This window comes from Heterocephalus glaber, unplaced genomic scaffold, assembly GCF_053883595.1.
Source record: "Heterocephalus glaber isolate CG9 unplaced genomic scaffold, H.glaber_assembly_v1.0 deba00001497, whole genome shotgun sequence".
In the NCBI taxonomy this organism is placed as follows: domain Eukaryota; kingdom Metazoa; phylum Chordata; class Mammalia; order Rodentia; family Bathyergidae; genus Heterocephalus; species Heterocephalus glaber.
In genome coordinates, this window is record NW_028258320.1 from 17,991,174 (window position 1) to 18,017,473 (window position 26,300).

The 26,300-nt window shown below is 48.7% G+C and overlaps 1 long non-coding RNA gene across 1 annotated transcript; it reads right to left on the reverse strand.

The window, feature by feature from the left end:
* Positions 1–15,958: 15,958 nt before the first annotated feature.
* LOC147825580 (uncharacterized) lies at positions 15,959–21,374 on the reverse strand. Its single transcript, XR_015440323.1, has 3 exons — positions 20,895–21,374; positions 20,327–20,530; positions 15,959–16,221 (listed from the first exon to the last, which is right to left on the reverse strand). It is a non-coding gene; the product is annotated as an uncharacterized LOC147825580 (long non-coding RNA).
* Between the last annotated feature and the right edge of the window lie 4,926 nt (positions 21,375–26,300).

The window sequence follows — 26,300 nt, forward strand, 5'->3', positions numbered from 1 at the left end:
TAGATGATTAAAGTATTTACCCAGGGTAAAGAGCCACAGTCCTGAGCTCCAGGAGGGTCTCCCATTCCCACCCCATCCCTAGCACACAATCCCATGGTCCCAAGACTTCTCCATAACCATGCAACCGAAGGGTAAGCATGAGGCCAGCCAGAGGCAGCCACCCCAGGATCCCACCCAGTGCCAGGTCTGCTGTCTCTGATGACAGATTAGGGTCTGTGTGTCACTGGTAGCTGCTTGTGTGTATTAACCTCCTTGCTCCCCTGTGGGTCCCCTCCTCCCTCAGCTGTCCTTTTTGCTGCTTCCATCATGCCCCAACTTAGCTGCAGAAGGAATTCTGGGTCCTGGAAGGAAGAGAATGAGGGAGACCCAGATCACTGCCCTTTCCCACCTGGAGCCCGGGGTCCTGATACCATCGCCAGACAGTCAGGAGTTCGCTAGGTGCTGCAGCTGGGCCGAAGAGGCCGAAGCCCCCCCTCCCGCCGCCCATGTTCAGGCCATGTGTCCCCTCACTAAACAGCCCAGTATATCAGTCCCCTGACCCTAGCATTGTGACAAGAATCCTACTCAGCTTGGCTCTACAGGCAGCGCAGCAGCCCCTCCCGAGCCCATTTATTGACAACCAGGAAAGGGTTTAAATCTCAGATACAGTTAAGGTGGGGATGGGGGTGGGGGTTGTGGTAACTGGAAGGACCATATGGAACCTGTTTGAGGCGCTGGGTTGGAGCCCAGCTACACTTCCATGCACTGGGGTGCCGGTCAGCTCTTGGCTTTGCCTGCTCAGCACCCCCAGAGAGGGGAAGGAACGTGGGAGAGCAGACAGGCAGGCAGCGCGGGGACAAGCGTGTGCTACGTGTGCACATTGCCATTGTCCTTTATGTGAGGACAGGCTGGCTGGCTGCCCAAGGGCTGGATGGGGGGCTGGCTTTAGAAGGCCTGGAAACTCAGCAATGTGTGTGGTTACCAGATCTCAACAGAGTGGCATTCGGATCTCCTCAAGGCTGTCACGAGGGTTTATCTAGGAACACCATCTTTGGGTTTGCCTCACCATTTCCTCTGCTGGGCCGCTAGTGGAGATAGTTCTGGAAACTACCACGGAGTACCATTTAGTCTCACTTTGGCTCTGCAGCCTGTACACCCAGCCAACTGTCTGTCTCTTTGTCGGCCTGTCACAAACCCAGTCCCACTCCCAGATGTCAGGCCTACGCAATGCCAGTGGGTTGGGTTGACGTTATGGTGGATCTGACTAAATACTTGACTATGCTGCTTGGATTTTTGCCTCACTGGACTGAACTTTGGGCTGATCCAGGTTTGGATTGACCTTGCTGGATTTTGGACTAACCTCACCAAATTTCCAACAACCACCTCAGTCCATGGGAAACCTGAACTTCTGTCTAGACTGCCAGGACTCTGAGATGAGCTGACGGAGTTCTGATTGATTTTGCAGAAGTTTTCAAGAAATTTGACTGAACGTAATGTGGCCTGACTTTCCTGGCTTTTGAACTTACCTGACTGGATTTCTGATGGGTTAGACAGAAAAACTCTAACCGATTTTACTGGATGTTATTTTAAAAGTTAAACTTAGTGACTATTTGACTAAGTTCTCTGGATTCTTTTACCCTGAATTGGCCAGATGAGGGGCTACTAGATCCAGACTAAATAACAGGAAATCATGTGAAGAGGCCTGACAGGCAGGTCCAGGCACAGGGCTGAGGGACCCCTCCCCCTCAAGTCTAACCCAGAGCCACCCCCAACAACAGAGGGCTTGGGCGAGAGGCACTGTGGGTGCCTTATCCTGCTCCTGGACTCTCCCAGCATTCTTACACCCATCTCTTCATTGACAGTGACCACTCACTGCCTTCCTTCTCCTTGCGTCCAGCATGACCCTACTCTTAGATCTGGGCATTAGGGATTTGAGGAAACCACGCTTTCAAGTCAGTTTTCATTGAATCAGTTTCCAGCCAGAGAGTCATAGAAACCAGACCCCATAGCATGTGCTGCTCTCTGGCCACATGTTTTCCTCCTGTATGTACTTACCCAGCCTTTACTGAAAATCTTTGGAATATTAGACATGACTTGGAAGTTAGAGGCACAGAAACACAAACCCTGCCCTCAGTGTCTTGCAGAGGCAGAGAAATGCAAACTGTCACAGGGTTACAGGCCCAAGGTACCAAGTGCCAACTGGACAGGCCAAGGACAAAAGCCAAGACAGACTTCCTGTGGGAGGTGCCACCTGCTCATCCTTCAACATCCAGTTCCAGCAACACTTCTTCTTGGAAGAGCTCCTAGATTCCCACAGAATGAAGAGTACATGTCTCTCTCTCCAGAACTGCTTTGGCTTAGCACATAGAAGAAGAAGCACCAACCCTCACATTGCTAATTTCTGATTTGCTAATTCCAGATTTGCTTCCCTTTGCTCTCTCCTATCTCTACGTGGACAAAAGTGGTCAGCAGCTCCCTGGTGTATGGAAGTTGAAGGATTGCTATGGGGAGCAGGGCTAGGAGGCACCTCCATTAGTGCCACTCACTTGGCCAGGCAGGGTGCCAAGGGGCCCTGGTGTCCTGACCATTGCCTATTCTGGACAGGGATCTAAGAATAGATCAGGGGAAATCATATATCAGTGGAGCTCTTCCAACCTCCAAGAGAAAGGTTATTTGCATGGTTCTCTAGTCCAAGCTATGGATCAATCTGAGGTACAAGAAGGCAGGGAGAGGTCCCTCAGGTGTAGACATCCCACAAGCTACCCCAAAGAACCCCATCACCAGGGATAGTAATAACAGTCTTACTTCTCTATGGGCCTTTGTAATGTCCAAGACACCCTCTACACATTGTCCATTTGATGGATGTTTATTGAGCCTTTGCTTTGTGCCTTGGAAGCAATGATATGAGTAGGCACAGTGCAAAGCTCTTCACACACATCACTCTTTGGCCCTCACAATGACCTTTGGTAAAGATGAACACAATGAACCCCAGAGTTTATGTTTCTCCAGCGCACACACTACATTAAATAGTAGAACCAGGATTTGAACTCACCTCTTGAAAGTGACTCAATCCTTACCCCAGTGTTGCTGAAATGTTGGAGCAAGTGTTAATGTCCCCTCATAAGGAAGACAAAATCTTGGTGGGACTTGGAGACTCTCCGGAGGTCTCAGAGAGGCCAGCAGGGGTGCCAGCCCAGGCCCTAGCTCCCACATTGCTCTGAGAGAACACCTGCCCTAATGCAGCACACAGACAGCCACTTGCTCCCCCAGGTGCTTGTCCCCAGAGCTCCCCCTGCTGTGTGGCACCCAAGCTCTTTTCTGAAAGGCTCTTGCTTCATCCCAGCCCACCTGGCCAAAGCCTTTGGGCTCCATGACAAAGTCAACATTTGCCCAAATGTCAGCAGACCAAATCTATCTTCTGTTTGCAGATTGGCAATGTCAGTCGGGCCTATTTCTCTTCCATCTCTTCCCACTAATTGTGGGTCCTTTCCTAAAATGTTCAAGCCTCTCATTCAAAGCCACACACTCTCCTGTTGTTTTGAGATCTTCTCAGGGCAAGCTGCTGCTCAGAACAAGATGCAAAGTTCCAGGGTGCAAACATGAAGGTAAGTTTTCAAACTCTGGAATTTCATCCTCGAAGTATACGAAAGTCAGGTAAGTCCTGAGGAATCCCCAAGGTTGTGGGGGGCCTTGCCCGCTGGGGGTCCTGTCCTCCAGTCTGATCTCATGGGGATCACCTTCTTTCAGGGCTTAAAACTTCAAAAACTTTAATTATTCAGAAAGACAGACCATAGGAGCAAAATTCTATTCAATAAGAAAACTGGTATTCAAGCCTAGCTCTGGTCACTCTTTTGTGTAGCGCTAGTCCTCAGTTTATCCATCGTTTTCATGGGAGGCCCAGGCTTTGTCTCCAAATATGATTCCAACTTTGGAACTGTCAGATTCTTTGACAAGACCAATCTGGGAAAATCATCCTGTTGAGGAAGTTTTGTCTTTAAGACACAGTTCTAGCATTCCATTTCCAATGGCACATGGACTTAATTATCAATGCACTACTTAGAATAATAATAAGATGAAGAAGAGAAGCAATGTGTCATTCATGGCACATTGACTCCCCTTCTAAGTATCCAGCATGTCGTAATTCATATAATCCTCCAACAATCCTAATGGGCAGGTGTTAATGTTACCCCCTCACACCCATTTTACAGATGAACAATTCAAGACTCAGAGAGGCAACGTAAACATAACAACACAACAGGCCAAGTTCATATGGCTAGAAAGCAACAGAGCTAGGCTTTGAAATGGGGCAGGCCATTCCAGAGCACATATGTTCAGTGACCTTCCACATGGTCCACTGCAAGACCAAAGAGGCATCTTTGGAATTCCAGCCCAGAAGGCAGGATCCAGCTTGTGTATCTAATGCAAGTTGGGGAAGTGATCAGAGATAAGAAAAAACATAATATCCTCTGGGAGCTCAGAAGAGGGGAAAGACCCTCCAGCTGGAAGGAGAAGGGTGGCTTTCTGAAGTGGTGACATTTCCGCCAGGCCTTGAAGGACAGGTAGGATCTGGAGCCATGGAGGCTGGGGAGAGGGAGCAGTGGGGGTTGTGTTTGGGGAGAGCAGCTTGTCCTGCTACAGAAGGGCAGCCCTGAGGAAGGGGATTGGAGAGGAGAACATTTGAAGGGAGTCACAAGGGCTGCAAGGCCCCTTTCTACCTCTTGAAGACCACGTGGCACAGGCACCTGGGCATGGATGGGACATGGCCAGGTGCTTTGGGAATCCCATGTGGAGCCAGGGGAAGCAGTGTGTGCACTTAGGGTTCTGGCAGGAGACATTTTGACCTGGGCTCAATGGATGGACAAATAAACCTAATGCCCATGGAAGGGTAGGAGAGACCAATGAGGGATGGAAAGGCCTCAAAGACTCCTAGCAATGGGCAAAGGCAGGGAACCCCATCACTGGACCTGGTGAGAGCAGGAAACAGCAAGTGCTGCAGACCTTTGAGGATGCTACCACTTCCGGGAGCATGACCAGAGCAGGACTGGAGTGAGAACCAGCCCTCAGGTCTCCCTTGGGGGCATTCCATTGGTAGGCATCAGAACTGGCTGCTGGCTGTAGGAGTCTACAGGGTCAGGGTTTGGGGACATAGAACAGGGCAGAGAAGGATGGAGAGAGGATGAGCATGGAGGAGGCAAACAGAAGATTCACCATCCAGCCCAGAGTAAAGTGGCCATGATGATTTGGGCAGAGAGAGTGACTAGGCCAGTTGGAAAGGAAAAGGAGGTGCTGAGGTCAAATGTGGGGAGCAAAAGGAAATATGATGGACAGAATTTGGCAAGCAGGAATCTGCAAGGGCAAAGAGCATGGGAGCCTGCTAAGTGCCAGGGCTGCATGTAGCGGACCTTCAAAGTTAATTTAAAAATAAACTACCGCAAGGATCTGCTCAGGCGTGTTTTTAATCTGAAAGGCTTGAAATGCACTCGAGGTAATGAGTGACAAGCTGGACAGGTGGGGAAATGTTCAGAATCAGAATGGAGCCACTGCGTCAAGCCCTGACAACAACAAAAAATAAAGCCCAGAAGTTGTGACCGAGGAGATCTTGCACGTGTATGCCCAATAACAAGAATTATCACCAGAGACTTTACCAGAGCTTTTACAGAGACCACCACAACCCGACACAGAAAAACTTCTGCAAGGACGTTTGCTTGCTAACTTTGTGCAGCCTTGGCCACAAGCCACCCTCGCCACCCTGGTCATTGATACTTGTAGCTCAGGATAGTTGATTCAGACAATTTACATAATCCTCCTCATCTTGCCTTTAAAAATCTTTCCCTTCCCTCAACCTCTTTGAATACACACATAGTTTACTATGCATGTGTATTCCCCTTGCAATGCTCTGCGATTCCCAGATAAATTTATTTATCTTTGGAGAATCTCTCTCCATTTGTTATTTGGTTTGTCACAGAGTTGTTGTGGAAGGCCAGGGCAACAGGATCCTCTCTTTATTTTAGTCACCACTCAGCTGGCCCAGACTTCTTGGGTGGATCGTCCCCAGCCTGCAGAGGAGGAAACTGAGGCCCTGGGGATTCCAGTGATCTGGGGAAGGTCACAAAAGAAGACTAGGGCTGGGGAATTAGCTCAGTGGTTTTGCTGCCTGCTGTGCAAGCACAAGGACCCAAGTTCGATCCCTGGTACCAAAAAGAAAAAAAAACCACACAAAAGAAGACTGCCACAGAGCTGCAACTAGAAGCTGCCACAATCCCACTACTGTCACCCCTCCACAGCTGGGGTGATACAAAAGACAACAGTCCAGCCCAGTTCAGCCAGGAGAACCAGGACTCACGCTGCCAACCTCCCTGCGCTTGGGACAAGCCTGGGTCCTCCCAGGCCCACCCTCTCTACCCAGCCTCTTTGCAACCAAAACCCAGAGATGAATACACCCCACCTGAGAAAAGCCACAGGAACCAATCACAGATGGTGCCTAGACAGGCATCCCCCAATGAACTTCCAATTCTGTGTTTCCACAGCCTGGTCTCCATTCAACAGGTTTCTGGGGGAGTCAATTGCAATGATGGATTGTGAAATAAATGATACAACTCAAAGCAGTTTCATTATCGTGTCACAGACTTTTGGCAATTCCTCAAGACTGGCTTGTTTTATGTCTAATTACATATTGCTGTGCATATCCTCCATATGTTATGTTTCACATAGTAAATACATGGAAAATCTTTTTCTTTTTCCATCAGATGCTGCCCAGAAAGGAACAGATTTCTTGTATGTGCTTATGCAATAAAGAAGTATTTGTTTCAGAGATGGTGACACTTCATAACCTGGGCTTTATGGGCCCTGCCACTCTGATTCAGAGGGCTTTTTGCATTCTGATTTTGCCTGGAAGCAAAAGACCTTATCAGGAGCAATGTCCTATGGGGGCTAGAAATGCAGCTAATGCCCAATCTGGGGGCCAAAGGGGCCACTAGGCTATTGAAGGGTGATATGCTTCGCATCTGAGGATGGCTGTAAAGGTTTCACAGAAAAGCAGAGTTATTGATAAATCATGGGGCACTTGTTTTTTTAATTAAGTTTATTTGTTGGTACATTTTAGGTATACAATACTGTTACATTCATCACTGGCATCTTGTACCTTTACATGATGTATCTTGGTTCTTATTTTTTCCCCATTCCCCAGCCCTCCATTCACCCCCTCCACCCTTCCCTATTTACAAATAATTTGTTTCCATTTTTTCCCTTTTCTCATATTTTTTCTTTTCCCTTCTTTCCTTTCGCCTATCCCTCCCACTTCCCCTGCTCCTTTAGACCTTTTCTTCTATTTGAAAAACTAAAAGTGTAAATAAGGATCAAAATGTATAATTGCTATTGTGAAATAGGAAAACAAGGTCTATGGGGCACTTGTTTTAACCATCAGTCTCCAAGCATTCGATCAGCACCTTTGATGTGTCCAGGCATGTTCTGGGTGCTGATTAAGGAAAGAGAAGGGGAGCGAGTGGAGATGATATCAAAGAGTAGAAGTGCAGAGGTGGCTCATGATCTGGTTATGAGAGTAGGTTTTAGAATTGGACTGCCTGGGTTCAAGGCCAAGCTCCACTGCTTACCAGTTGTGGGATATCACTGGCAACTGCTTTGAACCTTAGTTTACTCACCCATAAAGTCGGAATGCCAAGCTATGGCCTCTTTGCAGGGGTATCATGGGAATTGAGTGAGATGATTTACTTGAAGGGGGCTCCAGTGTAAGCTCCGAGAGAGCTCATAATTACTGATACCACTATTATTATCATTATTCCCACACCACTGAGAGGGGTGGGCTGTGGAAGGTCACTAACTAGAGAAAGAGAAGATGAGGCCCCTGAACTTACAGTCCTGGATTTCAAGCTTGTAACCAGCTGAGGAAACAAGGAGTGCACATGGGGCAATCAAGAAGCAACATGGATCTGGGCTGGAACCCAGGTCGTCAGTGCAGAAGGGCTGGGTGCTGAGGGCTAGAATCCATGAGGGTTTCCTAGGGGACATGGGATTCAGACAAAAGACATGGTGAGATATGGGAAATGGAGAAAGGGGGAGCATGACTAAAAGAAGAATGACGAGAAAGAGCACAATGTTTTTGTGAGAGCATAGAACCATTTATTATCCATTCCTCAAACGCTTATGGTGCATCCATTATCACAAATCCTGCTTACCTAGTACCAGACAGCCTGAAAGGCTTGGGCACACCGAGCTCCAACATGGTCCTTGCTCTCAGCTAGGGGCCATGACCATACCCAGAAACCCAGAGTGCAAATAAGGCTTTACAAGACAGAGAAGCAGAGTACATCATGGTTGAGGTCAGGGTAGGGGACACAGGTGGGGTAACCTTTTGACCTGGCCCAGAATGTGCACTGAGGACAGTGGGAGTTCAGTCTGGGTCAATATTCCAAACTGAAGGCCATTCCAACCTGTTGACTGTTAAGTTCCATGAGGCCAAGGACTTTGTCTGCTGCAAGAGAACATGAATTGGCATGACATAGGTGCTTGAAAAGTTGTGTGAATGGGGAAATAGCAGCCATGTGTTGGTGGTAATTGCATTGTGTCCCAGCTGGTACCTTCTGTTTGGACCCCCAGTTCTACTCCTCTTCCTGCTCCGCCTTGCTCTCTGCCTAGGAGACTACAACTCCCTGCCTCTGGCTGTGCTTAGGTTTGACCAATCATGAGCCAGGTAGGAAGCTGGGAAGAAAGTGAGGTGGAAGTACCTGGATTACTCCCTACAGAATCTTTTCTTCTGGGTCTCTCCACAGAAGTTCCTCTCAAGGCAGCCTCTACAACACATTCAGGATCACTCCTGGGCGCCGGTAATCTCTATCTCTCTGTGATGGTGAATTTTACGCACCAACCTGAATGGTCCAAGAGCTGCCCAGATGTTTCCAGATGAGACCAGCATTGAAACTGGTGGCCTCAGTAAAGTAGATTACCCTCCCCTGGATGGCTGGGCACCATGCCACCTGTTGAGGGCAAAGAGAACAAAAGATGATGGAAGGGGGAATTTTCCCCTTGTTTTTCCCTTCCCACCTGTTCCAGCTGGGACATTTGGGCTCCTGTCCTTTGACTGGAATCTACTTCATCTTCTCACCTAGTTGTCAGTCTTTGGGCTCAAGGCTGAATACATACCCAGCCCCCAGACTGCAGACGGTGGGATTTCCCAGGTTCAAGTGAGCAAATGCCTCATAACAATTTGCTTCTTATAAATAGGTCCTATTGGTTCTGTTTCTCTGGAGAATCCTAATGCACTCTGCTGCTTCTAAGCCGGCCACTGATGGTAACCTTTGTTCTATGGAGTCCAGGCTTCTGAACCTCCACTACAGTTCCCTTCACTCTGACCATACCCATAAATATCCCTTTGTACGTTCAACCTTCTTGAATTATCCCAAGTGTGACATCTGTTTCTTTTTGAGACTCTGACTTATATTCCCCAATTTCAAACTTCCTTATAGAAAAGTATCTTACTTCATCTTAATCCTGGGAGTTTGGTGGAAGATGTAGAGTCTGATGGACACTTGACTGAACATAACCTTCCTGATCCAGTTTTATTCCTACTCCACAAAAGTAGGCTGTCTGTGCACAGTGTAACAACATTTCACTCAATAGCCGTGTCTTACATAGAATGGTTTTCCCATAAGATTATAATGGAGCTGAAAAATACAGCTAATGTCACATGGTCATCATGATGTCACAATGCAATGTATTGCTCACAAATTTGTGGTAATTCTGGTATAAGTAAATCTGTAATAAACAACTATGTTATTGGTTTATGTGTTTATTGCACTACACCTTGTACTTCTGCTTTTTTTTTAAATGTTGCAAAATCGTATATTTCATACATCTCATACTTAATCTCTCTGTCTCTCTGTGTGTCTCTGTCTCTTTCTATCTCTCTCTCTCACTCTCTCTCGCTTTCTCATGCTGGGACTGAACCTACGGCCTTACACATACTAACCACACAATTTGCCATTGAACTATACCCCAGCCTGTGTTTACTGCATCTCTTGATTGATCAGGAGGCTGTGTTGAGAGACTGACCTGTGTCCACTAGGAATGTATAATTACACCCTATGATGTTCTGACAATGATGAACGCATTTCTCAGAATATTTCCTCACTGTTAAGTGACACATGACTATCCTATACAACAGGACTCCAAAATGCCCCAATGCCAACTTTGAATCTTCCACTCTTTTGTTCCATTAGTAGCCTCAGTGGGTGACCACCACTCACACAAGTGGCAACAGAAATCAAAGAATATGGAATACTGAATCTGGAAGGGACCTAGGGAACACCTACAACGAACTGTCCTCCACCAGTACCTTTCCTTCTATGCTCAACCACTCCATCCCTGCCATTGCCATTACAGCTACCACCACCTTGCCCAACAGCACAGCTACCATTACCATCTCCTTCACACCTATCAACATCCTGTCGACCACCACCACAACTATATTCACATAACCATACGTCCACTACCCTACAATACCACCACATCCAACACATGCCCAAACCAACACCAACACCCCTGCCCTCTCCCACCACAATCACCATCATTACCACATCAAGATAATTATCATTGTCCTTACTGCCTTTGCTGCCTTTCCCTCCTGTACACACCATGCTGTTTCTCCTCTGCAAGGCCTGTTTGCCATCCCTGTCTTGGAGCCAACTGACTATGAACTGAAAACTCTATGAACTAGAAGGTGAGCCACTCCCAGAGAACCGGAGGAGGCTTCTGGGCAGCCATATCACTCCTGCCAGCACAGAGGAGGCGAACTGCACAGGCGCCAGCAGCAACCCCACTCCCACCCCGTTGAAATGAGAAGACACATAAACAAGTTTCAAAGCAGACTTCCAGATCACCTAAAACAACCCCAAAGGGAAACTAGATGGAACACTGTGGTACTCAACAACCTGGACTCCCTGAACTGGCAACAAAAGAGGATCTCAAAAAAATGAAATCAGGAATAATTTCTCAGATAACAGCAGAGATTGTGCCCATAGTGCAAGACATGATTAATAAATCTAGAGAGGACACAGATTAAAAAAAAATAGAGGAGCTGAGGAACATGATGGAATCCCAACATAGGAAACAAATGGAATCCATAAAGCCACAGATTTCCAGGAGATTAAAAACTCCATTGAAAGTCTATGCAGCAGAATGAGCCAATGTGAAGACAGAATTTCAGATATAGAAGATAAGATTGCTATTAGTGACCAGGAAAAGAAACATTTCTTTAAAATTGTAAGAGACCACGAGAAATCAATCCAGCAACTGCTAGAGATGCAAAGAAGAATAACATAAGACTGATCAGAGTCAATGAAGAAACAGGAGAGAGTGCATATGACATAAAAAAAAAACGTTCACAGAAGTGATGGCAGAAAACTTCCAAGCAGGGGAAAAGAACTTGACATACAGATAAGTGAGGCATATAGGACTCCAAATAGCCTTGATCAAAAAACATCTACACATAGGCATATAATAGTTAAGATTCCAGAAACCCAACAGAAGAACAAAATTCTACAAGCAGTTAGAGAAAAGAAACAAATCACATACAAAGGAAAGCCCATCAGAATCACAGCAGACTTCTCAATGCAAACCCTCAAGGCAAGACGAGCTTGGAGTGACGTATTTCAAGCCCTTAAAGAAAATAACCTCCAACCCAGATTGATGTACCCTGCAAAACTATCTTTCAAAATTGATGGAGAAAGAAGATACTTTCATGACAAACAGCACCTCAGGAACTTCATGAATACCAAACCAGCACTCCAAAAAATTTTAGACAATATCCTAGGAAAAGACAATGAGGATCGCAACCCCAGGAAGCCCAGCAGAACGAATCCATCAGGCAGGACAAGACATTAAACGCAAAGGGGGAGAATCCAACAAACAGAAAAAGTCATGACAATGATAAGTCAATATGTATAAGTTATAACCATCAATGTTAATGGTCTCAATTCACCAATCAAAAGCAATAGACTGGCAGAATGGGTAAAGAAGCAAGATCCAACAATATGCTGCATACAAGAAACACATTTAATTAAAAAAGAAACTCATAGACTGAAAGTTAAAAGGTGGAAAACAATATGATAGGAACCCGAAAAAAGAAAAAAAAAAAAGCAGGAGTAGCTATCCTTTTTGCAAATCAGTGGATTGCAAATGAAAATCTGAAACACTCTGGTCCCAAGAATTTCAGATAAGGGATAGTCAACTTGTGTGTACAAATCTATTGTGAACATGTGTTTTCATTCCTCTTAAGTAAAAACTTAAGAACAGAATTCTTGAAAAAAAAAAAAAGAACAGAACTGTTGGTTCTTAACAGTAATACAAGACATTTCTACATTGTTTTCCAAAATGGTTTTATCATTTTACATTCACATTAGCAGTATTAGTAAGTTCTAACTGGTTCACACCTAAGCTGACATTTGTTCTTTTAAAACTTTTAACTTCATCTCCCTAATGAGTGTATAATTCAATCTTGTTATTGTACTGATTAATATTTTTCTGATTCTAGTGTTGCACACCCTTCCTTGTGCTGTACTGGCTATTTAAAGTTCCAAATTTTGATGGAATCTCATTTATCATTTTTTTTCTTCTATACATCATGTTTTTTATATCCTAGGAAATTCTTGCCTAGCCTAAATTCATAAACATTTTCCCTTATAATTTCTTCTTAAAGTTTTATAGTTTTAGTCTTTCATATTTAGGTTCATAGATCCTTTCAAGTTATTTTTATGTATGGAAATAAATGGTTGAGGTTAATTTTTTACATACGGACACTAGGTGTTCTAGTGCCATTTGCTGAAAACACTATCTTTTCCTCTGCTTTTGAATTGAGTTTATGTTCTATAAAATGTTAATGTTAAGTAATCTTTCAAAACTCAGTGGATCAAATATGTGTGGTTCTATTTCTAGATTCTCTGTTTTATTCCAATGATCTGTATGCCTTTCCTTACACCAACACTGCCTTGATTACTGTAGCTTTAGAGGAAGTCTTAAAATTAGGTAATAAATGTCTTCCAACACTGTTTTCTTTTTTTTTTTTTTTTACTTTTCTAGGTCCTTTGTACTCCTATATAACTTTTGAATTTCAATATCCAATTCTTCATTTATAGCAAGTATGCATAGACCTGAATTTTTATATACACCTTGTGTTTTCTAATCCTGCTAAATTCAAATACAAGTTCTAGGGACTCCTAGAGATTTCTTAGTATTTTCTCTGTAGATGATCATTTCATCTACATATAAAGATTTTACTTCTACCTTGCCAATCCTATCCTAATTGTGTCATTTTATTGCCAGACTATTTTGGTTTGGGCCTATGTTTCAAAGTTTAATAGACAGATGAAGAGTAGGCATATCTGCCCTTGTTCCCCACCTTGGGGAGAAAGCATTGTATCTTCCCCATTTATATCAGCTGTTCTTGCTGGAAGTATGGAGAACATGGCTTATCTGTTGAGAAGGTTCTGTTCTACTTTTAGTCTCCTGATAGCTTTTACCATGAACAGCTATAGAATTTAGTCCAGTACTTTTTCTCCAACTAGTGACAGGACCATATGGCTTTTTCCTTTCCTCTGTTAAAATGATGACCGTTGTGGGTGGATCTTCCAATGCTGAACCAACACCGCCATCCCTATAATGAAACCACTTTACATAATACCAGATGTGACTTCTAATAGTTTGTTTTGTTAAACAAATTTTTATCTATGTTCATACTTTTTTCTTCTATTATCTTTATCCAGTTTTAGCATTAACACAATGTTGATTTCCTAAAATGAAGGGAGAAGTGCTCCTTCTTTTTTCTGCTTTAAATGTTTGATGTAATTTATCAGTTAAAATGTATATGGGCCTGTTGTCACACAGGTAGGCTTTCAAGCTAGGAATATACTTTCTTTAATAGGTGCTATTCAAATTTTATATTTCCTCCAGAGTCAGTTTCATTAATTTTTCTTCCAAAGTAATTCTTAGAAATTGTCAAATTTTATTTCAAAAAAGATTTTTTAATATGCTGTCTATATCCTTTTAACTTCTATAAAATCTGTGGTAATGTCTTCTAGATCTTGATATTATAATTTAAAAAATGTATAATTGATATTGTGTAATAGGAAGAAAAGGTCTAAAGGAGTAGGGGAAGTGGGAGGGGTAGGGGAAAGGAAAGAAGGGAAAAGAAAAAATATGAGAAAAGGAAAAAAATGGAAACAAAGTCTTTGCAAATAGGGAAGGGTGGAGGGGGTGAAGGGAGGGCAGGGGAAGGGGAAAAAAATAAGAACCAAGATACATCATGTACAGGTATAAGATCCTAATGATGAATGGAACTGTATTTTATACCTAAAATGTACCAATAAACTTAATGGGGAAAAAAAGATAATTATCATTCTCTCTGCCATCATCACCACCATCAAATACCACCTTTGTGCAGGACAGCACAATGCCCAGGAAGTTGTGCAACTCACAAAAGGTCAGATGCCTACTGGCTTAATAAGACTCAAACTGAAGTCTCTTAACTGTTAGTCAAAGAGGCTGCCTCAAATAAACAGTGACTTCAACTACATCTTAGAATTTAAAAGGAAATAAAGTCTATGTGAGGAGCATAGTATGGTATCAGAAGACAGTATCTGTCTCATATTGATTTTTTTCAATGATTTACCATCAATCTGACTTTAACAAAAAAAAGACAAAATTGGAACAGAGTCTTGTGTTTTTGTTTTGAGTTATCCAACTCAGTTGAGCTTTTGAAGAATAATCTCAGGTTTGGGACTTTCTCCTATTTATGTCCAACTCCCAAATTTTTAAGAAATTCAGTTTTTTGATTATGGGTATTAGCTTGTGAAAGTTAATAAAACTCTAATTTGGGTTAAAGTGTATGTTATAAAATTCACATACAAGCTCCCATCAAGAATTATTGTGGTAATATCCTAAAGAATGAACTGTGTTTGGCTTGATGTATTATGGAAGATAATTAACTCTCTGGCAAACACCTATAATGCTGCTTACTTGTATTTTTCAAAGGAGTTTTATTTGGTTCTTAAAATAAGCTCCAAAGAGTGGCATCACTGTCATCACTTTACAGCCAAGGCTGCTGAGATGAGATGTGAGCATCTATGTGACTAAATGGCAAAGACAAACTTAGAGGGAGACAACAATAGCAACAATGACAATCTGTGATCCTTTGCCATGCATTCTGCTAAAGCAGGCTCAGCCTGGCATGTGTGGGTCCTGTGAGAAGAAGCTATGAAGAGCCCCGATGGGGCAAGCAGAGACATAAGGGGAGTGGGGCTAATGGTACAGAGAATGCCAAGAGCCTGGGGAGGGGGAGAGAGGAACAGTGTTACATTCAGATCTCAGGGACACAAGGGAGGGCCAGGGGCCGAGGGGCACCTCCCAGGGTTTAGCTGCCCGCCTCAGTGACCTCAACAGAAAAGATGTCTAGGAACCCAGGCTGTCATAGCAACCCCACCTACACCAGACCTGGCAGCCACAGCCCGCCATGCCCCAGGCACCATGCTGCTCCCTTTGCATGGACTCGTAGCACCACACCTCTCAGTCCACAAATTCAAGTGGGTAAGAAATGGGACTTTCTCCACTTTCTATGACGGCCTTGTCTGCATTTTGGAGGTGCATACATAGTGGGTGCCTCTTAGTCTCAGACAATTCAAGCTTCACATCTTTCCCCCAGAGGATGTCTGAGTATCCATGGGCATCAAGTGAGACCTCCATGTCATAAGACCACTTGGTCACCAGGGAGGTGTCCTGGGATCCAATCTAGGAGTGGACGAGACGTCTCTCTGACTTCTTTGGCCAGAGTTGTATCAGGGATCCGTCCACTGTTTCCACAGTCTGATGGGGCAGAAAGGCCACAATGAGGATGTCTGAGACTTGTGACCCTGTCACAACACACAAACCTTTCCCCTCTCTGGGCCTTGCTGCCTCCTTAGAAGAGAAGGTGCGTGTCCCCCCACCCCACCCCTGGATCCAGCCCCATGAGGAGCCATGGCCCTCACACAGCCCGGCTTCCTTCCATGCAGAGAGGACTTTGCTAGTCAATGGGGTGGGACTGTTTTTACTCTCCCAGGGTGTTTTTCTATATCTGTTGCCTTTATAGTTTCCCCTAATTCCAAAGCTGTTTCCTATAAAAGTCAAGCAGAGGCCCCTTCTACTTCCTGCTACTTCACACGGTCACGTCCTCTCCTGGGGCAGGGAGCACCAAAGAGCCTGCAGAAGGTGGGGAAGGAAGGAAGCACACAGGGGAAACAATGTCAGTTGATTTTTCAAAATGTAGTAGCAGATGGTGTCTCTTTGAACTATACCACAATGCTGTGGCATAGATTCTTCTATTGTGCCCATTTTATAGATGAGGAAACAAAGGCTGAGTGGGTTCTGAGAGGGGTGCTGCTGGCCTTTGGACCCTGGTGAGTTGACCAGCTGTGCTCCGGCCCCATGCTCTACTTCTCTCTTGCCTCCTCAGGCTTTCACGGGCAGTGTGTGGGCACTGCTTGGGCAGAAGGAGCGGACCCATGTGGTGTCTAGTCTCCTCAACTGCTGCTAACCCCAAAGCTCTGGCTGCACCCCTGATGCAGGACCTCTGAGGACCCAGGTCACACTCAGTTCAGCGTTTGGCCCAGAGGCACCAAATGCCATTTTTCTTAAGGAGCAGATGTTGGAGCTGACAGGGACTTCCTGCCTGGTTCATGGCCAGTAATCAATAAAGCAAATATTGGCTGCCATTATTCATCATGTCCTTTGAGCCTCACAGCAGCCTAGTGAGAGAGCTATGCTCCTGCTCTGGAAGAGGTTAAATCATTTTCGTGAGTTCACAGGCCAGAGGGGCAGTGCTGAAATCCTCCATCCAGCAATGCCCACCAGAATGGGGCCTCAGGCTGTCCCTTGTCCCTTGTATGATCAAGGCCACAAAGCTGCTCCCAGACACCTGGGTAATGGACTCCTTGCCCACCCACCAGGGGCTTTTCCTCTACAACTCTTGCCTTCTGAGGCTGCCCAGCAAGGATAGGCCCTCAGAAACAGGTCGGAGAAGGAGCAGGTCCCATCAACCTCAGGGGACCCTCTCCCTTGCCCCAGCTGACCTGCTGAGCCCTGGCCCCTTTGCAAACTGGCCTGAGGCCCAGCCCCACCCCTACCCAGCCACCTGTGCCTGCAGGAAACCCAGGTGGCTCAGGTTTGGCCGAGGTGACTGAGTTTGTGGAGGCAAGATGGGAGGGGCGGGAAGTGGGGTCACTGCCTGACCCCTCTCATATCCCAGAAGGCTTCCTGGTGAGCTCCCCACATGCCCTTTCCCACCCTGTGGCCTTGGTGCTCGGAGCCTGGTGTCTGCAGTTGCCTCTGGCTGCAGCCCCGGTCCTGGCACCTGAGGAAGGCCCTCTTTTTCTCCTTCTCAGGCCAGAGGTTAGGAACTCAGCACTTTGGGAAAGCTGTCTCTCCCGAAGAAGGCTCTGTCCCTCCCAATCCACACTATCCTGTACTGTGGCAGAAGGATCTCCCTCAAATTTAAGTGCCAGTTGCTAACCCAAATTTTTAAAAGCACACACATGTACCTGCACAGACGCATGCATGCACACAAACCTTCATGAGTGTATTTTAAATTTTTTGTTCCATATGCCACTGGTTGGGAATTTTCACCCTCAATGCCCTTGAACCACCAGCTGAACATGGAGAGGGTGTCTCCCAGTGGCTGGTTCCAGAAAGCCCTTGGACTGTGAGACATGGCCCAGCCTCCCTCTGCCCCTCTTGCATGCATCTAACCCTGTGGAGTCCCCACCTGTGGGGGAAACCAGCTAATGGGTCAGCTGATCCCGCCACCATCCTTGTCTATCCATGGAGTCTGGGGCTGGCTGAGAATCCACAGCTGGGGTCCTGGTGTGCCCACCTTCCCACTGTGAGCACAGGGTCATCGGGACAGTCATCTGGCCACACTCCCTCGAGGCCTTCTCTTAGGCCAGGACATGCAACCCAGCCGCCCCTCAACACACAGGCTTCTGCCCAGAAGCTGTCCCCACTGGGTGACCATCATCAGATCCAGCCCACACCCTGGTTGGACAGATTGATGAAATGGTCAGGAGGGTCAAAAACCATCCTCAGTGGCCCAGCTCATCTGAGGCCTCAAGAAAGCCCTGGTGGGAGGATGTCAGGGCTGTCACGTGAACACAGAGAGGGACCTGCAGCTCCTAACATGAACCCTGGCCTGAGTGAACCGAGCTCCCCCAGTAAGAGCAGGCCCCCTTCCTCCCTCCAACAGCACCTACAGACAGACTCAGGGCCAGGCTCAGGGATACCAGGGAGCCAAACAGATTTCAGTAACTCTGTCTGCCACCGAAGGAGCAGGCACCCCCGAAGCTGAGACAGCCGGCAGCTCTTCTCTGCTCCGAGCACAGGTCGCGCAGCTCATCCAGGGTCTGGGCTGAGTGTGCTGCTCAGTGCATTTTCTTTGGCGGTAACTCCTCCCATTTGGACTGTCCTCCCTTCCTGAAGCCAGTTGGCACGGGCGTCTGGAGCCCTCCAGCTGGCCAGGTACACCACAGACTTGGCAGTGGTTTGAGAATCCACCTAGCACCCCAGGGCCTATTTCTCTGGAGCTTCTCCTGTCCCACGCTGAGAAGACACCTGTGGTTCAGGAGCTTGCAGGCCTCCACCTCCTGCAGGTCCTGTTGGGCTCCAATGTCCCCATCCTGCAGCCAGGAAGGGTAGCTGGGAGCCCTGGCTGCATATTTCCTGAAACATGATAGCCTCATGCAAGTGACATCCCAGGTGCTCTCCCGGGTACAACGCACCCCCATTTGGTCCCCAACAAGGCCCAGGCTGCTGCCTCTGCCATTCCTTCTCCTTGGCCAGCACTTGGCTGCCTGGCCACGTGCCCAACTCCCACCTGGGCCCCTCATGCTATCTTCTGTCCTGGGGCTTTCATCCCATTTGGGCCTGAAACCCTATAAAGAGCCCTCATCCTATGCAGGCAGAGCTTGGATGCTGCCCTGGAAGGGGGAGCGAGGTCTGGAGTTTGTCTCCTTGCACTGCCCGACCCCATCCGGGACTGCATGATGGGCCCCCACAAGCTACTTCAGGGATTGGAACAGCAGCAGCTGAGAGGGTTCAAGGGTGCGTGGCCACTGAGCCACCTCGGGAGCAGCAGGGGTGGGCTCAGGGGCCCAGGTGGGGTGAGGACCACGTGGAATCAGGGACTCCCCCGCAAGCTCAAGTGCGGCAGTGGGTTTTGGCAAGACGAGGGACCCCTGTGAGCCAGAATGGGGGAGAAGCTGCCAAGATGCCTGCTGGGCTCCCAGCTCCCCACCTGTGAATGGGCAACAGTGGGCTGAGCATAGGTGGTGGAGCCAGCAGGTCTGCTCTGCAATCTTGGCCGAGTTCCGCAACCTCTCTGAATTATAGGGGCAGCATCCATAGAAACTCATCCTCTGCAGCTGTTGACAGGTACAGGAAGGACCTGGCATGGAACAGGGCTCAGTAATCAACAGCGAGGATTCTTTCTCCATAGCCCTGCCCGGAGGATTAAATCAAATGAGATAATGGATGTCTGCAGCTTGGTGAACTATGCTGTCCTGATGGTAGCGATTACTTCTTATCAGAATGTCCTCCTCTCCCTGGGCCTCCTCACCCTCCTTCTCTCTTTCTCTTTCTGGCTTAACCTCTTCTTGGTCTCTCTTTCTCTAGTCTCTTCTCTTTCCCCCCATCCCCATAGCCATTAAAGCCAACATCCAACACCTGGTTCATCTTCCTTGCTCCAGAACCTACAATGGCTCCCCACTGCCCTGCATGTCCAAACTTACAGCAGCCTCACACCAAGTCAACAGCATCCTCCTTCTCCCCTCCATGGCCTCTTCCCTGTACTCATATGTACTGTGCACCGTCTCCCTGGCCCAGAATGCTTATGATTGCCAGTAGCTCTCTCTCAACAAAGGTCCCACCCACCTTGCAAGACCCACCTGAGTTCAATTTCTGAGCCAATAACAAAGGTTCTCTCCTTGGGAGAATCACCTTAAAATTGTCATCCCCGGTACCAGACAAAAACTAATCAAAACAAAATTGTCATCAGTTTTCTAGCTTGGTGATCTTAGAAACTTACCTACTTTCTCTGTGCCTTCCTCCTAGGGTAGTTGTGGAGATTAATTAAATGAATCGATTTGTAACACATGGCTTAGTGCCTGGGGCAGAGAAAATGGTTAATAAATAGTAGCTGTTTTTGTTATCCTGGGACTTTGGCATATAAAATAAAGCCAGAAATCAGCCAGAAATGTTAGTCTTTCATTGTGCAATCAGTGATCATTCATTCAAAATCAGGTCCCTTCTCACTCACCAAGTGCCAGACCAGGCTCCAAAGCCCCATGTCACCAAGCATCCTCGGAGGTCTCTTCATTCAGCACTCATCTGCAGGTGTCCTGTCTGTGCCGGGAGCCATGCTAGGCATGGGGGCGAGTGGCATTCTAGGCTGGCACAGGCAGCTCAGGTACATAAAGGGAGGAGTGGGAGGCAGGTGGCAGGGTCACAGGTCCTCCTACAACTGGAACATGGACAGTGAACTGGGACATGACTCCCAATTCAGGTCCAAGCTCTGCCCCAGTCACCCTGGGCCCTGTTCCCTACCCCAACCTCCCTGGCCTTCCACTTGGCCTCCCTCTGTCCCAGCAACATCAGCAGCTTGGTCCTGGCTCAGAGCCTGGCCACATGCTCTTCCTTCTGCTCTCCAGCCCCTATGTCCAAGGACATAAGAGCCCTCAAGCCTATCTGTCCATCCTAGTGGATCCTCTGCTTTCTTTTAAGATCTCATGAAAAGAGCTCAAGTCCGATTCAAATCCCACTTCCTGCCCTCTTCCCCAGCCAACCCCCCTCAAACTTCAGCCCCATAAGGACCCCATGCCCCTCACCTGCACCATGGAGCACCATGGCCACATATGTCAGGGACCTGCCACCTTTGAGCGGCCCATTCACATGGCAGTGAGAGGTGGGTGGCAATCACAAGGCTCCGACCTGGAGCAAAGGTAGTGGCTTGACCCAAGCTGGTGTCACTGGAGGTCTAGTTAGGTTTGTGCGGAAAGAACTGCAAGGAAGAGAAGGCAGGCTGGGCTCAGGTCCAAGCTCAGGCCTGTCTACCCTGCAGCCCGTGGGGCTGTGCCAGGCCAAGGGCTCTTAGGGAACACGGCCACACGCCTGCCTCTGCGCTCCTTGTGCTTCTGAGCCCCTGAAACAAGGCAGCACACCCAAGGACTCCAGCGAAGCCCTTGCCTGAGGCCCTGATTGTACAGTCCTCAGGGGGCCCCAAGGCACAGCCTTCCGGCATCCCTAGATCTCTCCTAGTAGTGTCCTCCTGGTTAAGCAGGATTCCCGATCCCCGAGCCGCACTCTCCTCTCCCTCACTCACATGCTCTGAAGCCCCTGGAGCGAAGGGCATGCTCTCCGAGTGGTGCTGCTATTAGATCCAGAGGGGGTGGCTTTGAGGAGCCCACAGGAGAGGGTGGCAGGGGGTGGGGGGTCTTCACCAGCCGAGCTGGGCAGGGCTCTCAGGGCAGGTGGTGTTTATCAGCACAGCGGGCTGCTGCTGGCTCTCAGAGTTCCGAGTGACTGGGGAGGGCAAGCTGGCTGCTTCATGCTTGTTGAGTGCTGGGATGGATGACTTGCTAGTGTTTGGAGCTGGAGTTGGCCCAGGGCCCTTTCAGCTGAGACACTTGGAACATCGATTTTTTGACTCATGTGAATGTAGGGGTCCGGGGATTCTTCAGGCTCTTGTTTGTTTGCACTTACGATGGCCTGTTCTCCAAGACCATTCCTCATGTCCCTGAGAGAGGGTCAGGATGTGCTGGGCTCAGAGCTGAGATCACTGAACACTGTCCAGGTGTTCCTGAACCCAGTGTGGTCCTTTGTCCCCCAGAAGAAGAGCTGTAGGGGTTTCATGGTGTCTGCAGAAGGACTATCCCTATCCTTGAGGGGCTCGTAGGATCTCGGATAAGACAGGATGCACTTTAAAAAGAGCTGAGTATATAGCTCAGTGCTAGAGCATTTGCCTAGCATATGTGAAGCCCAGGGTTCCATCCACTGAAAGAAAGAAAAAACCCACCGGAATATGGATAAAGGCGAACCCGGGACATGGGCAATGAAGGTCAGGGTGGCAGTGCTGTCACCGTGGAAAGGAGGGGTCTGATCTCACTGTGCAACCTGAGGGCTTAAGAGAAGTCTAAGGTGCTTCCCAGGGGTGTCCTCTCCGCTGTTCTCACCTGTCTTGGGGCCCGCTCCATACCCTTTTTACCTGGAGGTCACTTCTGCAGGTGCTGCATGCTAAGAAGATACCCACAAGTGACAAAGCCACTCCCCAGCTGCCTGCCTCAATCCATACACACCTGGGCACGAACCTCAGGGCAGCTGCCTTGTCCAAGTTAAATGAAAACTGAGCAGCATCTCCTGACTTCACTGTGATTTTGTGATTAACTCTCAACTGCTCTGCATCCCAATTTTCCTTCTGTAAAATGGGCCCGCCTCAAATAGGATTCACCAAGACCAAGGCAGGGGATGTCCTTGGGGAGCTGGGAGTGTCTGGGATGAGAGCTTCTCAGAGCCGATGGCAGCAGATGAAAGCTCGGATGATTTTCCTCCAGACACCTTGGAGATGCAGGTCCCTCTCAGTGATACGAACTCCCCATCTCTGACTCAGAAGTGGCCCAATTCAGGGAGGTGGTGGGAGGATACTCCGCAGAACTGGGGAGGGCAGGGAGGAAGGGATTCTTTTCGGGCTTTCCATCAGGAACAGCCTCGGTGCTGATAACTGGACACGGGCATAGTAGGGGCGGCTGGGTGACAGAGGGCGCCCAGACAGCGGGACAGCAAGGTGAGAATAGGGATGGGAGGGTGGGGCACACGGGCCTTAAATGTAACTCCAGCCCATTGTTTGCTCGAGTAATTGTATTTTGCCTTTTTCCCTCTTGAGAGGCAGCCTAACGAGGAACTGGCCAAGTCCGGGACTGCCTGGAAGTTCTAGGATCACAATTGTTTCGTGATGAAATTTAAAACTGTATATTTTTTAGATTTAGAAAAGCAAACACCCGAAGGTCATAGATTGGCCCTTTGGCTCCTGGAATCTGGGCTTGTTTGCTATTCTTCCTCAAGGTGCCTGAGGCAGGGGCCCAAGGCAAGGGTCAGCTAGGGGCCACCCCGGGAAGACGCTGAGGTACAGACCCCGTAGGACAGGAAGTCACCTCTGCCAGCCCTATCCGGGCTGGCTCATAAGCACCAATGGAGACTTGGGGTGAACTCCTAAGATGTATCCAACTCAGGGAGGTGATTCACCATGCTTTCAACACAAGCCAGCTGGCCAGCTAGCCCGGGTCAGAGCAGGGCTGGAGTGGGAGGCTCTCCACTTCCAGACTAGGGGTCCCCAGCTTCTCCTCCTAAAGCACGCATGCCTGTGAGGAAGGAATAAATAGTCGCTCTAACACATACACATACATCTGCGTGCTGGCCCCTGGTGCTGCTCTGGACTCTGACTTTCTCTCTCTCTCTCTCTCTCTCCTCCCATCTCTATTTCTGCTTCTCTCTTTGTCTTTCTCCTTCTGTTCTTCTTCCCTCTCCTCCCACATTTTGCTCCTCCAGGGCTCTCTGTTAATTCAGCAGTCTTCTGCATTTAGCAGGTGGCTAAGCGGCCCCAGAGTAATAGCTGAGAGACTGGCATGGAGTCGGTCTGTGGGCAGAGCCCAGCCCAGAACCCAGGCCCGGGTCTCTCCATCTCCCCCACCACAGTGGCGACCTGGAGAAGGCTCTGCAGGCCCCACTTGGTCCCTCTGCCTCCTCCCCTGCTCCACCCTACCTGACCTGGTTTGGGGGAGCACCAGCCGGCCCCTCACCTTGAAGCTGCTTCCCGAAGGCCAGTGCTCATCCCCGCCCCTCAGACCACCCTGGCAGCCTCCCACCAGTGCTCCAGGGAAAGAAGATTAGGGGTCAGGCCCCTCTTGTCTAGCAGAGCTTCCTGGCAACCGTAATGTGCGCTCCTGGAGCTTCGGAGCCAGCACACTCGACTCCTCAGGCCACTGCTCCTTGGGGCTGCTCTTGAGGGGAGAACAAGGAGCCTTTGCAGGGCAGCCTGCCCTCCAGACAGCTGGCATCTGTCTGGGCAGCTGGGCCTGGAAAGGGCAGTCTGGAGCAGCCCCGCTGTGAGCTGAAGACCGATTCTCACCTTAGTAAGAGCACCGGTGTCACCTGACTCTGGGCCAGGACTTTACACCGCACAACAGCCTTAGCATCAGCCCCATTTTATGGATGAGGGAGCCAACACCCTGAGAGGTCAAGTGACTTATCCAGGAGCCCAGGATTCCAGCCCCATCTGGCCCCAGGGCCTATGTCCTCGGCAGCCCCCGTGCCTCCTCCCAAGGAGTCCCGTGAGCAGACAGTGTCCTTTCCAATACCAAGAGCACAGACAGAGCTTCACAGGTGCCACCACGATCACAGTGGCCCCACTGTTGCCATCTTGGACTTGTGAATGATTGCAAACCAAGGATCCTCCTTTTGGGTTCGTCCTGGTCCTGCAAATCCTGCTGTCAGCCTGGAAAACCACGAGCATCTTGGCCATTCTGTGGGAGGGATAGCTGGCCCCTCACCTCTGTCTGCCTGCCCCTCTGGTTTGCCGGTCTTTGCTTGGTCCTCCCATCTGTGTGCGTGTCCATGGGGCCATCTGAGCCCTCGATAAGTCTGTGTCCTTCTCCAGACAGTGCCAACATGAGAAACACCAAACTGTCCTGCCCCCACCCAGTGCAGCCAAGGGAGGCCAGGCCGGAAGCAGCCTGGCAGGAGGTGTCCTGGCCCTGGGGCCCAGGTGGCTGGAGATGAGACCTCTGGGGCCCTTCCTTTGCCTCCAGCTCCTGGAGATGGATGAGTCCAAATGGTCCTACCAAGCCTGGCCCAGGCTGGTGTCTGTGACCTTGACCCTGTTTAAGAGTCTCGGAGCCAGGTGGAGGGCCATGCTCCTCCCCTTCCCAGGCATTTTCTTTCCCACTTCCATCTGTAGGAAATGATCTCCAACCTCTCCCTGTGAGAGTCTGACGCCCCGGTACTCTTGGGTCTAGATGCTGAGATGATGGAGGGGGCTCATTCTTGCTAAAGCTGAGAGGCTGAACAGTGACACAATGTCCTGGGCATGGTATAGACTCTACCCAGCTTGGCCACTGCTCCCCAGGAGGACTGGACCAAGCCACCTGGCCCATCTGTTCTCTCATCCCTCACATCACTGGGTGAGTCCCAAGTGCTCCCTCTGAGGTCCCTTCCTGCTCTGAAGACTCATGAAGGTGGACATGTCACAACCTCAAGCAGAAGTCTGTTTCCTTTAAAGCCAGCACACAAAGGCCAGGGAGGACACACTAAGACGACCCTAGTATCTAACATCTTAGCACTCCCAAGCCTCCAGCAAAGGCCTGGGCGATACTTCTGTTCACCTGCAGGGGGCCAGGGGCCAACCCTTAGGCTGTGGGCCAGGGGAAGGAACTTTCTGCCTGCCCCAACCTGGCTCCCACCTGAGCAGGAGCTGGTGGGGGAGCATTGCAGAGTGCATGCTTCAAGATCCAGCTCAAGTGTCAGCTCATTCAGAGAGCAGGAGCCTACTCATGTAGGCTAGAGGTGCTAGAAGTAACATCACCAACAATAGAGCCATCTCCAAATGGGTTAAACAGAAAAGGAATGTGCTATTCACGTGAGGTGAGAAGTTCAGAAGCAAAGTGATTTCAGGACTGCTTTGATACAGCGGTTCAAAGTTGTCACCAAGAACCTCGTTTCCTTCTTTTACTTCTCTTTACCCTAAGGCTGACTTCCCTTGTGGCCTCAGGTGGCTTCCAATATCTCTCCCAACTACATACCTATCTCTCAGGCAGAGAGAGGCCTCGTGTCTCTGCTTTTCAAGTCCTGAGATCCACGCTACTTAGACCACGAGTCCACCCAGGAACAGTGGCCATGGCCAGGGCATGGAATGAACTGCCTGGCTTAAGAACAGGATCCATCTCTGTCTGAAGCTGGAGTAGAGTCTCCATTCCATGGCAGGAAGGCTCTGTGCAGGAAAAGTGGATGCTCAGGGGAAACAGGGTCCTGTAGGGGAACCAGCAGCAACCAGGAAAAGCCCTCCGCTTTTCCTGGCTCCTGCACCCACTGTGGCTGCTCACCTTGATCCACAGCCCCCAAGAGCGAGCCCTTTTCTTGCTTTATCTGTTCTCTTGCTGCACCAGACTGCAACGTGGGTGTTGACATATTTGTCTGCCACCTTAGACCTTGAACTTGTTGGAAGCAGGGACCACATCTTCCTTGCC